The sequence below is a fragment of the Saccopteryx bilineata genome, chromosome 5 (genome assembly GCF_036850765.1).
Source record: "Saccopteryx bilineata isolate mSacBil1 chromosome 5, mSacBil1_pri_phased_curated, whole genome shotgun sequence".
Lineage (NCBI taxonomy): Eukaryota > Metazoa > Chordata > Mammalia > Chiroptera > Emballonuridae > Saccopteryx > Saccopteryx bilineata.
In genome coordinates this window covers 26519007-26534406 of record NC_089494.1, presented here as the reverse complement: position 1 = coordinate 26534406, position 15400 = coordinate 26519007, and the positions used below count along the sequence as shown (strand labels likewise).

Sequence of the window (15400 nt, the reverse complement as noted above, 5' to 3'; positions counted from 1 at the left end):
AAAGAAATAAAAAAAAACATTATCAATAAAAAGACTGTAAGCAGAGGCACCAATAAATGTTGTAAATAAAGTTATCAAAAACTCAGTGAATTCAAATTTGACAGTAATTTATATAAAATGGGCAAATTTTTCAGACACAAATTACCCATTTCAAGAAGATATAGGAAATTTGAATAGCCCTATATCTATTTGGAAGGTTGAATTTGTTACCAAAAAACCTTTCTCACAAAGAAAACTTCTGATTCATATCACTTCAGTAATAAATTTTATCAAACATTGAAGAAAGCATCATTGATTTTATATATTTTTTTCAAATGTAGATGAGTAGAAAAAATTCCCCAATTATTTTACAAGTTCAACAATAACTGATGCAAAAAAGGAAAGATTTTACAAAAAGAAAACTACCAACCAGCATCACTCATGAACATGGATGCAATAAATTTTAAAAATACATTTGCAAAGATATTATATATAAATATATAATATATAGTGAATGCATACATTAATAATAAAAACCAGAGCAAAAATTAGTGCAATTGAAAACAAGAAAATAATTGAGAAAATCGACAAAATCAAAAGTTGATTCTCTGAAAAGTTCAATAAAATTGATAAACCTCCAGCCACACTAGCCATAAAAAAATGATAAGATGTATATTATTAATATTAGAAATAAAGTGGTGCTATCATTAATAATTCTATGGGTATTAAAAGGAAATATAAAGAATGTTATAAAAAATTCTATGCCCAGGCCTGACCTGTGGTGGCGCAGTGGGATAAAGCGTCGACCTGGAACACTGAGGTCGCCGGTTCGAAACCTTGGGCTTGCCTGGTCAAGGCACATATGGGAGTTGATGCTTCCTGCTCCTCCCCCTTCTCTCTCTCTCTCTCTCTCTCTCTCTCTCACTCTCCTCTCTCTAAAAATCAATAAATAAAATATTTTTTTAAAATCCTAAAAAAAAAATTCTATGCCCACATATTTAATATATAGACCCAAATGGGCCAATATTTTTGAAAGATATCATCTAACAAAATTCACACAGGAGAAATAATCTTACCGTATATTTATTAAATACATTTAACAAATAATTAACATCTTTCAAAGTAAAATATAACAAACTCAGATGGTTTCAGTGGTAAATTCTACCAAGTATTTAAAATAAGCAAGTCACACTAATTATATACAGTCTGTTCCAGAAAATAAAAGAAGGAACACTTGCTAATTGAACTCATTTTATGAGGCAAGCATTACTTCAATACAAAAACCAGGTCAGAGTAATGGCGGAGTAGGAAGCGATACCGATAAATCTCCCCCAAAACTCAACAAGATCTTCAACCAGAAACAGAAAAACCTATACTTGGAGCCTCCAGATGCTTCGCAATACACTCAAAGGTATGGTCGAGTGAAAACTTGGCTAAATATATAACCAAACCCCGAAGGAAATAGGGAGTAAGAAATGCTCCGCCTTCCTCACTAACCTAAACAGGGCAGCTTTCTCTGGTAACTGTGAATATAGAAACTGAGGCAGGCAAAGGGGGTGAATAGATCCAGGCCACGGCACAAACGGCCGAACCAGGCTGTGGCACGGAGATCCAAGCTGAGGAAAAACTGATCCTGTGGCAACCCGGGCAATACAAGCTAACACTCGCGCCAAACCCAAAGAAAGAAAGACAAGCAGGGCAGCCATTTTACCCGATCTCCTGGTCAGTGCGCAGTTAGTGGGCGAGAGATTTCTTCCTAAGCCCCGGAAGTGGGTGCCCGTGTTACCCCACAGAGAGGCAGAGTCAGAGGCCTTTCTGTGGGCTGAAAGCAGAATCTCTGGGCAGCCCCAGCGCCCTGGGAAAGCCGCGCACGGGAGGGAGCGAGAACTAATTCCAACGGTGGAAATTTTCTGTGCTGGTGGGGGTTTCACTCAGAGGGAAACGCGGCCGGCCTCATATCCTGGTCTGAGCACGCAGATAGTGAATGAGAGATTCCTCCGAGTGCCTCGGCAGTGCGCGCCCGTGTTATAGCACAGAGGGGCAGAGTCAGGGGCCTTTGTGTGGGCCAAAGCGGAATCTCGGGCCGCCCCAGCGCCTTGCAAAAGCCGCGCACGGGGACGGAGCGAGACTCAATTCCAACACTGCAACTTTTCCATGCGGTTGGGGGTTTCACTCAGAGCGTGAGACTGCCGGCCTGATATCCTGGTCTGCGCGCGCAGATAGTGAATGAGAGTTTCCTCCAAGCGCCCCGGAAGTGGGCGCCCGCCTGTGTTACCGGACAGAGTGGCAGAGCCAGACATCTTTGAGTGGGCGGAAAGCCCGCCTGATTATGCTAGCAGCTCTGACTGACTGAGCCTTACCCAGAGCCCTGTGCTGAGTGGAAATAGAGTGGGGAGTTGCCAGCTCTTTGAGCCTCTTACTATCCAGGCAGAGGCAGCAGCAACCCCATAGCTGGATTATCAGGCTACTAATTGAGGAAGGAAAGACTAGGAGAAAGGCTCCAGGAACACAGACTCTCTCACTGTCGGAGCCTATAAATGCTAATGAGCCTCGACTGCCAACGAGACTAAAGCACAATACATGACATTGCCATAGAGACTTATCAACTGCAAACCTCTACCTGAGCGTGCCAAAGGGGCAGAACCCAGGGTACAGAGTCACTGACCAGGAAGAGGGAGAGAAAAGAAAAAGCAAGAAGATAACCTCTCAAAATCAAGAATAATCTGCAGACTTTATAACCTATCCCATTTTATTATATTTGTTCGTTTGTTTCTCTTATCTTCATTCTTGATACTTTTTTTTCCTCCTCCAATTTGGCCAATTAACTCTCTACCGGTCTTACTCTCTCCTCTCCTTGAACTACACTACCCATAAGTGTTACATCTCCCATTATCTTTTCTCTCCTCTTCCTTTCTCTCTATGAGGGTTGCACTCCAAAACCCTTAACTCTCTCTCTCTCTCTCCTTTCTTTTTTCTTCTTTTAGTGGTTCCCTCTTTTTTTCTCTCTCTCTCTTTCTTTTCTCCCTCTATATTACTTTCTTCCTTTCTCCTTTACATCTCCTCTCATTCAAACCTCAATAACAAACAAATTCTCTTATCTGGGACTCAAACTTATGTTTGTGGCATTTGGGGGGGTTTTTACTTCACCTTTTTAACTCACTAGCAGTGCTCCCATCCCTGGCTCTCCATTTTATCTAGTTCTTGTTCCACTAAATACAATAGTAATTTTTTAATTTGTCCCCCCATTTTTCTGTTTTCCTCTTATTCCTCTCATCATAACTCTTAGACAACCAACACCTAAAAGCAAATCATTTTATTCTTGACCCAAATTTTTTCCTTATTTGCTTTTTGTGGGTCCATACCCTCTTTTTTTTTCTTTTTTCTTTTTTTTTTCTTTTTTTTTTTGCCCCTTTATTACTTTTCCCCAATTCAGGCCCTCCATCACAGGCATTGTTTGTTATAATTCACAGTTCACCACAAGATTTTCTCAAGAAAGAGGGGAGAGGAGAGGAGAGGAAAAAGGAGGGGGGAATAATTTCCTTTTTTAAAAATTTTTATTTTATTTTATTTTTCTTTATTTCATTGTTAATTTTTTAAAAAAAAAACAACTCTTTTCGATTTTTTATTTTTTTATTATTTTTTTAACTTTTTATTCTTTATTAAATCTCATTAATACTATCAACAAAACCACCCTCAGATGCCATTAAGGAAGAGAAAATCGAATATCATGGATATAAAAGAAAGAGAGGTAACACAGCTAGATGAGGAAAAATCTATGGAGAAAAAATTTAATATATTGGAAACCTTGGAGCTAAATGACAGAGAATTCAAGATAGAAATCCTAAAAATCCTCCGAGATATACAAGAAAACACAGAAAGGCAATTTACGGAGCTCAGAAAACAACTCAATGAACATAAAGAACATATGTCCAAGGAAATTGAAACTATAAAAACAAATCAAACAGAGATGAAAAACTCAATTCAAGAGCTGAAAAACGAAGTAACAAGCTTAGCTAATAGAACAGGTCAGATAGAAGAGAGGATTAGTGAAATAGAAGACAAGCAACTTGAGGCACAACAGAGAGAAGAAGAAAGAGACTCAAAAATTAAAAAAAATGAGATAGCCCTACAAGAATTATCTGACTCCATCAAAAAGAATAACATAAGAATAATAGGTATATCAGAGGGAGAAGAGAGAGAAAATGGAATGGAGAACATACTCAAACAAATAATAGATGAGAACTTCCCAAGCCTGTGGAAAGAACTAAAGCCTCAAGTTCAAGAAGCAAACAGAACTCTGAGTTTTCTTAACCCCAACAAACCTACTCCAAGGCATATCATAATGAAATTGACACAAACCAAGAGCAAAGAAAAAATTCTCAAGGCAGCCAGGGAAAAGAAGAATACAACATATAAAGGAAGGCCCATTAGATTATCATCAGATTTCTCAGCAGAAACTCTACAAGCTAGAAAAGAGTGGACCCCAATACAAAAACCAGAAACAAACTATGAGAAATGAAAAATTATAGTTAATATCTCTCATAAACATAGATGTAAAACTCTTCAACAAAGTATTAGCAATTTGAATACACAATGTATAAATATTATCCACCATGACTAAGTGAAATCTATTCTAGGTTTCAACATTAAAAGATCAATCACATCACAGTTTTTCCTGTCACCTCAAGAGGATGAAAAAGAAAAATCATTTAATCATATCAATAGATATAAAAAGATTATTTGGTAAAATCAAACCCCCATTCACAATTTAAACTTTCAGGAAACTTAGAGAGGAACTTGCTCAACTTGATAATGAACACTTACAAATAACCTTCACTAACATCATTTAGTGGTGAGAAATTAGGTGCTTCCCACCAAAGTTGGGAACAGATAAGAATGTCCCGTCACATATGCTGTTCAATATCTCACTGGAAGTGTTAGCTGATGCAATAAGATCCCCCCCCAAAAAAAATTTCTACAGATTGGGAAAGTAGAAATTATACTCTTTGTTTGCAGGTAACATGATTGTTTATGTAAAAAGTACCAAAAGATAGAAAAAAATTTTCCTGAAATTAATAAGAGATTATTGCTAGGTTGCAGGATACAAAATTAACATACATAAGTCAATTTCTTTCCTATGCACAGAAATAAGCAATTGGAATTTGAAATTAAAAATATACTATTTACATTGGCACCAAAAAATAAAATACTTAGTTATAAATCTAACAAAATATATGTGAGATCTACATGAGAAAAACAAACAAAAACCTCTCATTAAGAAAATCAAAGAAGATATTAATAAATGGATAGGAAAACTCAATATTATCAAGATGTCAGTTCTTCCAGACTTGATCTGTAAATTGAATGCAATCCCAATCAATATCCCAGCAAGTTACTTTTTGGATATGAATAACCTTATCCTAAAGTTTACATGGAACAGAAAGAGATCCAGGATAGCCAACACAGTAGTGAAGAAGAACATAGTTGGAGAGCTGACACTACCTAACATCAAGGCTTATTATAAAGTTATACTAATCAAGACAGCATGGCATTGGCAAAAGAACAAATAGACCAATGGAACAGAATAGGAAAATCTAAAATAGACTCACACAGATATAATCAATTGATCTTTGACCAAGAGGCAAAGACAATGCAATGGAGAAAACATAGTCTTTTCAGCAAATGATGCTTGAACTTCTTGACATTCACAAGTGAAAAATAAATCCAGACAGACAATGCACCTTTCACAAAAATCAACTCAAAATGAATCACAGAGCCTGACCAGGTGGTGGCGCAGTGGCTGGAGCATCGGACTGGGATGCCGAGGACCCAGGTTTGAGACCCCAAGGTCGCCAGCTTGAGCGTGGACTTATCTGGTTTGAGCGGAAGCTCACCAGCTTGGACCCAAGGTCGCTGGCTCGAACAGGGGGTCGCTCAGTCTGCTGAAGGCTCACGGTCAAGGCACATATGGGAAAGCATTGAATGAGCAACTAATGTGTTGCAATGAAAAACTGATGTTTGATGCTCCTCATCTCTCCGTCCCTGTCTATCCCTCTCTCTGTCCCTCTCTCTCTCTCTCTGTCTCTGTTAAAAAAAAAAAAGAATCACAGACCTTGCTATATACAATATTTGTTTCCCTCTTAAAATTCACATATTGAAAATTAATTTCCACTGTGATAGTATTGAAAGGTAGGGTTTTGAGCGGGGCTTAGGTCATGAAGATGGAATCCTCTTGAATGGGATTGGTGCTCTTACAGAAGTGGTGGAGAAAGGTTCCTTGCCTTTCCCATCATGTGAAGACACAATATGAAGCAGCCATCCACGAGGGAGCAGGCTCTCACCAGAAGCTGAATCTGCTCATGCCATGCTCTTGGATTTCCCACCCCCCAAATTGTGAGAAAAAAATTTTGTTGTCTCTAAGCCATCCAATTTCTCAATTTTTGTCATAGCAGCCTGACTGAACTCAATGTAAAACACATTAAACTTTAAAAGATAACATTGGAGAAAATCCTAGTAACCTTGGGTTTGACAATGAGCTTTTAAGTATAACACCAAAAGCATAATCTAGGAAATAAAAGTTGATGAGATAGACTTCATTAAAATGAAAAAGTTCTGTGAAAGACACTAATAAAAGAATGAAAAAATAAGCCACAGGTTGGGAGAAAATATTTGCAAAATGCATATGTAATAAAGAACTTGTATCCAAGAAAAACACTTAAAACGATATAAGAAAACAACTCAATTTTTAATAATGGACCAAAGATCTGAATAGACACTTTATCAAGAAGATATACCAGTAGCAAAAAGAGATACAAAAAACAAAATTTCAAAATCATATATCATTAGGGAAGTACAAATTAAAACAGCAATGCGGTACAAGAATACACTTATTAGGAAGACTAAGATCCAAAGTACTGAAAATACCGAATGCTGTTGAGAATGTGGAGCAAAAACAATTTTCATTCATTGCTGGTGGACAGGCACAACCACATTGGAAGACAGTTTGATAGTACTTTTCAATGCTAAACATAGTCTACTATAAAATCCAGCAACAGTGTCCCTAGGTGTTTACCTAAATGAGTTGAAAATAATTGTCCACACAAAAACCTGAATTTGAACAGTTGTAATAGTTTTATTCATAATTTCCCAAAATTAGAAACCATCAAAACATCCTTCAAATAGGTGAATAGATAAACTGGTACATTCATACAATAGCATATTATCCAGTGATTAAAAAAAATGAGCTGCTCTGGCCAGATAGCTCAGTTGGTTGGAGCATTCTCTTGAATCTTAGAGGTTGCTGGTTTGATCCCTCATCAGGGCATATGCAGGAACAGATCAATGTTTCTGTCTCTCTCATTTTCTTTCTATAAAATCAATAAAAAGAGAGAGAGAGAGAGAGAGAGAGAGAGAGAGAAAGGAAGAAAGAAAGAAAGAAGCGATCAAGCCATGAAAAGAAGACATCTTAAATGCTTATATCCAAGTAAAAGAAGCCAGTCTGATAAGGCTGTGTACTGTATAATTCCAATTAAATGGCACATCTGGGTGGGGAGGAGAAAAGAAGGTGGATGAAATACCAGTAAGTAGAGCATAGCAGATTTTGGGGGTAGTGAAACTATTCTGTATAATACTGTAATGGTGGGTACATGATAGTATGTTTTAGTCAAAACCCAGAAAACCACACCAAGAATGAGCCCTGAAATAAACTATGGACTTAATAATAATAATGTCTCAAGATTGGTTCACCAATTGTAACAAATGTGCCACATCTATGCAAGATATTAATAACTGGGGAAACTGTGGGCAGGTGGAAAGATAAAATATTGGGAACTCTACTTTCTATTCAATTTTTCTGAGATCATAAAACTGCTCTGAGAAATGAATCCTGTTAATAACGACTTAAAAAAAAACCTCAAGAAGACCTAAATAAATAGAAATCTACCCCATGGTCACAACTTTAAAAGATTCAATATTATTAAGATGGTAATTGTACCAAAATTGCTCTATAAACTTAACACAATTGTAATTTAAAAACACTATTTTTATAGAAATAGACAAGTTGGCACCAAAATTTATATGGAAATGAAAAAAGACTAAATAATTCAAAAGAATTTTGAAAATGAAGAAGACTAGGACTTGCAATACCTGATTTCAAGACTATAAAGCTAGAGTAGTCAAAATAATATTTTGGTTTTCAGACAGTAAGGATGGGCAGGATGATGTTCAATGTGTCAAGTTGTATCTATGTACTTTAAGCTCAGAGTTGATGCAGACCCAAGGAAATTCTGCTTGAAGTGAAGAAAGGCACAAGGAGCATTTTCCTTCTGGAATACAGTTCTTGTGTTAAATAATACAGAATTAACAAGAATTGAGAGACACTCAGTAATTGACTATTCCGGATTGAAGAGATGCTTCCAAGGAGTACCTGCAGCAAGCAGCCTGCCAGGTCTTGAATGTCAACTGTTAACACTCTAGCAGGATTCTTATTTCTTCTTCTCACCCATGTACTATATATATATATCAGTTCATAGTCTCCTAAAACCTCCTGCTTCTCAATCAGGCCATGTTCTGAGGAACATCCCTAAGCCCTCCCACCTCCTCGGTACTTGTGTGTGCTTTGACACTTCCAACCTCGCTGGGATGAAGCTGGGTAGAAGGAAACAACATACTCAGAGCACAGGGTGTGACTTTGGATGTCAGGGTTTCAGGTATTGCTCTGTTATAGTTTCTAATCCCCTCATTGGGTCTCTTTCTATCTGAAAATTGAGGAAATTAGACCAAATGCCTAAAAGTCAACTCTAATGATCAGTGGTTCTATGATTCCATGGATGATTTAATTGACAAAGCCAAATTATAACTGCTGTTTCATCAGCACTGTGGAAGCCATCCAAGCCACTCCTCGCCATCCTGGCTAAGCATAGAAACACCTTGCCAGTACTCAATGTGAAGCAACTCTAAGTAGTATATTACCTCCCTTACTTATAATAAAATGCTTTTCTCTGGGCTGAAGATTCTATGGTAAAGATTCTTCCATTTTCTCAGTTCACTTTCAAAACTAAGAGACGATTTTCTTAAATAGCGACATTTTAAAAGTCAACACTTTCTGTGTTCTCTATTCATTGTACTTGCATCACTCTTCATATTCTTCCTAGACTCTTCTTTATCCAATTACGTCATCATATTAAACATGGCAGAGGGATAGGGCTGACATTTTCAGTCTTCCTTTGACACAGCACACACTGAGATTTAGATTAAGTGAGCTGTCCTTGCTTCATATATCTGGCTCTCCAGAATGCAATGCCAATGAAGGAAGAAATTTTTTATTGGGGCAGGGAGTTCTTTTTTTATTTACAAATGTTTCCATAGTGCCTAGAACAAGGGCTGACACATAGCAGGTTACATTAACTTTGTTGAATGAATAAAGAATGAGTCTGAGTAGCGAGGAACTGCATCTAGAATTTTATAAACCTCCAGCCATTGATTCTTTAGTACTGACAAAGGGTGATCTCTTTCCTTCTGCTCCCCCAATTTTCTTCCGCCGTTTCTGGATGCAACTGCAATTAGATTGTGGAGGCCAGGCCAGTGAATCTTGTCCACAGAGGGGTGACAGGAACCCCTGTCCCACACTGCTAGAGGAAGGAAAGGAAGAGCATCGGTGAGGGACTCCCACCTGAGAGACTAACGCTGACTTCCCCAAGGGCATGGGTGAAGAAGGTCCGCTGGGTGCCTCTCTCCCGAGGGCGCCGGTCGCACTTTGTTGGTGGTGGTGGCGGAGGAGGAATTCTCTAGAAGGGCCCAGGACCGCATGTGGCCGTGGCTTGGCAGGCTGTCTGGGGCTGCCACCCTCGTGGTTCCCGCGGGGCGGCGGGCTGGCTGCGGCAGGAGGCGTGGCGCTGCGCTTCCCCTCCCGGACACTGCGGCGGTGGCAGCGCCAGAGCCGCCACGGCCGCCGAACGGCGGGCAGAGCGGGCGGGCCTGGCGCGGGGCGGGGAGCAGGGGCGGGGCGCGGCCGCGCGGGGAGCCGGCGGCGGGGCGGCGCTCAGACGGGGCCGAGCTCTCGGGCTGCGCGGGCTCTCGGCGGCCGCGGCGGCAGCATCCTCCTCCTCCTCTCTTTCTTTTCTTCCCTCCGCTGCTTTCTCCATCTTTTCTTCTTTCTTCTCTCTCTCTCCCTGCCCCGTCTCCCGCTCCGTTCCTTCTCCGGAGGGAATTAGGTCCTCGGGCCCGTGAGCGGTGGCACCGGCGACCGCGGTTGCATCCAGTTCCGCGCCCAGGTAAGAGCCGTGCCCACCTCTGGTTCTGTGTGGGGCGCCCCTGTGCCTGGTCCCCGCGGGGCGGGAGCCTCGGCCGGGAGTGGGGTGGGGATGAGCAGGGGGTGCCGCGGCCGCTGTGCCCTGGGAGCAGGCACAGGGTGGCCGAGCTGCTCTCACCTGGCGCAGCTGCAGGCCCGGCCTGTCCAGGTGTCGCTACGGAGCCGAGAACCCGGCGCTGCTACCCCGGCTCTCCAAAGTGGGTAGGTACCACTTGGAAGCGCCCTGAAATTTATGTCGGGTTAGGATACCTGTCTTGACAGCTAATACTACCTGGGGTGCAGAAAGACGAGGCGAGAATAATACAAAGATAATGGGGGGGGGGATTTCAAAGTAGAGGACTATTTTGTCCGTCCAGCTGCAGAGACTGCACACAGAGGACTGAGTTAGGCAGCCTTATCGATCTGAAATCATTTTCCCTGTTATTGTTCCAGAAACTGCTGCAGAGGAAAAATTGATACATATTTATAATTTTAGGAGAAGGAACAATCCACGTCCGCTCGGGTTGGTGGGCAGGACACGAAAAAATGAATCTGGATAAGGGGGAGCATCCACAGTCTTCCTTTTTAAACCATGGGGATGGGGAGCTGCATCTACAGAACGTCTGTTCTTTTCTTTTTTGAAAAGGCCTTTTGGGGGGGCTGCTGTGCGGGGAGCCTTCTTTCCCCAGCCTCGTCTTTTGTTTAAGGATGGACATTTAAAGAAAGAGTGTGTAAGAGGAATGGGGAGGGGTGTGTTTGGGTGAGGGATAGTAAAGCCGATAGGATCAGAAAAAAACATCCTTGAAAACTGGAAATTGACATTATACTGCCTGGCGTTGGGGCTTCGGTATTTGTCAGAAAATGAAAAGGTTCCAAGCCCATTTGTACAGATTGCTGTGTACTATCTGCTCTAAGTCCTTAGTATAATGCTGAGGACATAAATGGACCCTTTAAAACTGACTCAATGTAAAAGGTTTTTGTTTAGACGCATACACATACACAGTCATGCACACGCGTGCGCTTGGCACACCACATACATGTGCACATACATATCTATAATACTCTAGATACATGGTATTGCAAAGGAGAGTGGATACTTAAAAGACAAGTCTTTTTACATTTATGGTTTAGGGTTTAGGAATTATGGTTTTAATGAAATCTGTAAGTGCAAAACAAAAGATATTGTTGGTGGTATATAATTTTGAATGTAAGTCAGAGGGATTGATAAATGTTGGTAAAGAACGAACTTCACTTTTAAAGGTGTTTTTTATTTAAAAATGATCTTTCTGGAGAAGCAGTGACGACAAAGTGAAATTGAGGTTTGCAGCCACAGTGAGGCGATGGAGAACAAAGCCTTTTATGTGAGCCATATTATGCAAAATGTCCCATGCCTGAGCTGCAGGTACCAGCCCAGAATAAAGCAGAGCTCTGTCACCTGGCATTTTACTGTGTACAATTATAACTCTTTTTTTTTGGCAATGAAAGTGTATTAAATAAATAAGAACTCTTTAGAATGCCCAAGAGGAATATTACATTCTTTAACCTGAATGTAACACAAAACCGCCCTTTAATTGGGCAATGGGCATCTATGTATTTTGGTTGGAATCTTTATGAATTTGTAAATCATGGGTCTCTCCATCTCTCCTCCCTTTCCATGCAGGAAAGCATCCTTCCACCAAGACAAAAAGAAAGACATTTATTTCTGGCTCAAGAAAGAATATCATATTTGTATGTGTACTTTAACATGGATTAGCTGGTAATCTTATCTGATTATCATAGGTTTCCATCTGTATTCGTGATTTGCATATTCTCAGAGCTACTGTGCCTTTTGGATCAGTAGTATTACATGGTTTACTTAATTTTAATTTGTCGTGTTTCATAGTTTGCTATATAGTATTTAATTTCTGAAAGTTTTTAAAAAATAACTTCATAAGGAAAAAATTGTTAGAGATCTAAGCAATTTATAAATTGAGCCTCTGTTTTATTTTTTGAATAGTATTTGATTACATCAATTTTTATTTTCTTTGTTTCTCTCCTCTTTTCTTCTCCACCGCTCCCGCCCCCTTGTCAAATAACCTGTTCCTCTCTGGCTGCCTGTGCTACTTTAAGCTCCTAGTTATGACTAGACTACCAAGCAGAGCCAGTGCTCTCAGGAATTTCAAATTTAGGATTTGTTCATTCTGCGCAGCAACTCTCTGGGGATGACTTGTTTACAGCCAGCACCTTCTCGGGGAGAAGGAGGAGAAAAAATGTGCTGAGAGAGCATGACCCAGTGAAACTGGTACAGCCATGACCTCATCCTAGTAGCTCCTTCAGATTCATTGAGAGAGCAGGCATCCTCTCAGTGGAAACCAAACGCCAGGAGCACACCCATCTCCAGGCAGAAGCCCTTCACTTCCCCTAGCAGCGTCTAGGAATGTTGCTCTCCTGAGGTGAAAGGGATATTTTCTCTTTTATGTATTTCTTTTCAGGGTTCTTGAACTTGGTCAAAAATATACAGCCAGGAATGAAACTTGGCACAGAGTCCTCCAAGCCTGAAGGGATTATACTAATTTCTTTCCGTTACCACTTTTGACTTAAATCAATTTGCAAATTTTCTAAACATCAGAGGTGGAAGGCAGAATAATATTTGTTGGCGCATTTTTTTGCATGTTTGCTTATGACACATATTTTGTGTTGAATTTTACCAGCAACTAGATAACAGAATGGACTGCTATGCCTTTGAGAACTACAGCTGCACTGTTGGACTTTAAATTGAAAATACATTCATTGATATCCATGTGACCATATGAAACAACCTGAGGATTTTAGCATCCAAGTTGATTACTCTGATTAATGAATTCTTTTCAATGCTTAATTTTTTTTGACAGAATATGATAAAGAATCTTAAATTACAATTATAGTAGATAATCATAATACTTCCTTGAGGTCAACACTATGCTCCTTAATGCAAAAAGTAGTCATTTAGGTAAGTCACTAGTAAATGCATAGATCTGATAATATTCTGAAATAAGCATATGTTCATTTGTCTCTGATACGTGAGTTAAAGATGCTATTAAGCTCTTGAATTCATAGCTGACTTTCTCAGATATGTTAGTTCTTTTTGCTCCTTTAATTCTCTCAAGCTATGTGAGCTTACAAGTAAAATGAAATCTTTCTAAAAGGCTTATTAACATAACAAAAGGCAAAATAAAAAGAGAAATGTACAAATTTAAGGAATTTACCAATAAAGTTGGAGAAGTTTGTTTTGTTTCTTTTATAAGAAGTAACATGCAGTGAGTAGCTGTGGTATGACAGATATGACATGAAGTGCAAGGGACTCCCCTCAGACATGGAGGCAATGCTTTAGGGCCTCAGAGACAAGCTTTTATGCATTCAATTATATAAACCTTCCAAGGCACACCTACCCTCTCTATTCCACATACATACATTTAAGTCAGGGAAAGGTACACTATAACTCTGAGTGTGTGTGTTTCTATACATGTACATAATGCAAGTACCAACCATCCTTTCAGATGCTTTAATCAGTCACCTATAGAACATGCCATTAAAGTCTGGATAGCACATGAAAATGCCACTTCAGAGTATTCTGAGCAACAACTTTTGATATTCTCAAGGAGTTATCAGTCCCAAGAACTGATTCCAGGCATCCAAGTACATTAAAGAACTACAAAGTAAGAGTGGTACAAAGAGGGCCACAATTAATGGAAAAGGTCTGTGGGAAAGTTTGGGTGGGTGGGTGGCGGTAGAGGTAGATGATGAACGAATGAAAATTCCCAGCTGTTAATAGTCGTTCACTTAAGACGGAGATGGGTTTTTGTCTAAGTGGGAGAGGAGTGAGGACATCTGTTTTGTTTTTCCACCTCAGCACAATATTTTGTTCACATCCTTCCCCGTCATTACTTTGAACTAATTGCTGTATATATATAGATGATTCCTTGTAAAATTTACTAAGGATGCTTATTGCAAGCAATTCTGCAGTGAATTAAAAATTTTAAAAGAATGGGGACAGAATTGGGTGACTTTAAATGAAAAACACTTTGAATCTAATCTTTGAACTTAATCTTTCCTGTTCAAGAGAGATAACCTTTCCTTTGAGTGGTAGTATTAGAACTGATACTTTTTACTTATACATTTTGGTGAAATTCTGTGGAAATTTAGACAAAATAAAGAGCTCAAAATTTCCTCTTTCAGTCAGTTGTTAAGTTTATATTGTGCACTTTGGGGAAAGTTTAAACAATTTGTTTTCCATTAAAACACACCAGAATGAGCAAATTTCTATACATATGCATTTCTTTTGCATTTTATGTTAATAAACTTCTTAGAAAAAATATTTTTACTTACAAGATTATACAGTTTGACTTTTCCCTGCCTCTTTCTTTATTCCTTTCTTCCTTCTTCCCTCACACCCTTTTTTTTCTTTTCTTTGGTCCTTTCTTTTAATTTCTATTGGCAAAAAAATTAGTAATCATTAGAAAATACAAAGATAGCCTGCTAATTTTATTTGTAATTTATTTTCTATTATATCAACATTTCTTGCTTAGCAAGAAGCTTTATACTGCCGCCACCCCCACCCCCATCTCCCTCTCAGATCTCCATCCCTCTCTTAGACCTTTCTTTGATCTAGCCTTGAATAATTTTATTTATTTTTGCATTTCCAGGGTTTGACCATGCTTCCTTTCTCTAGAAGGCCTTTCTAAATTAGGAAGAAAAGTTACTACGTTGTTTTTGTTTTTTTTTTCATTATTTGCACCCAGGTTTAGCTCTTGTGTCGGGGTGGCAGGGAGGAACCATTCCACTTCGATTCTGTTCCAATTCTAATTCTATTCCTGCTGTCTGAGCTAAGGGTAGGGTGAGGTGACTCACCTGTGACTTTCACATGAATATAAAAGAGGGAGGGACTCAGCATTCTAAAACCATTCCAACCAGCTATATACCAGCCACACTGCTCAAAGTGCTGAGACTAAACCTGGTCCGGAGAACGCTGCCAAGGCTCCTGCTCCAGGGCCATGCCTGCAGTTCGGAGCTCTTAGGATAAAGGTTTAAACTCTTTGGGGATGTGGGCCCAGACTCAAGGTACTTGGAAAGTAAAGGAGCTTTTCTTATTTTTTTTTCTTGAACTTGAACTATCCA

The 15400-nt window shown here is 39.5% G+C and overlaps 1 protein-coding gene across 21 annotated transcripts in view; it reads left to right on the top strand.

Annotated features, from left to right (window-relative positions):
- Positions 1 to 10016: 10016 nt before the first annotated feature.
- The window catches only part of MAP2 (microtubule associated protein 2), a 294399-nt gene continuing 289015 nt past the window's right edge, over positions 10017 to 15400 (top strand). For 17 of the 21 annotated variants that reach the window (XM_066233532.1, XM_066233547.1, XM_066233546.1 and 14 more), the window contains exon 1: positions 10017 to 10250. The gene's annotated coding sequence lies outside the window, so the exon portion shown is untranslated. The remainder of the gene's footprint in view (positions 10251 to 15400) is intronic. The other 4 variants (XM_066233552.1, XM_066233551.1, XM_066233550.1 and 1 more) reach the window with 1 other exon arrangement.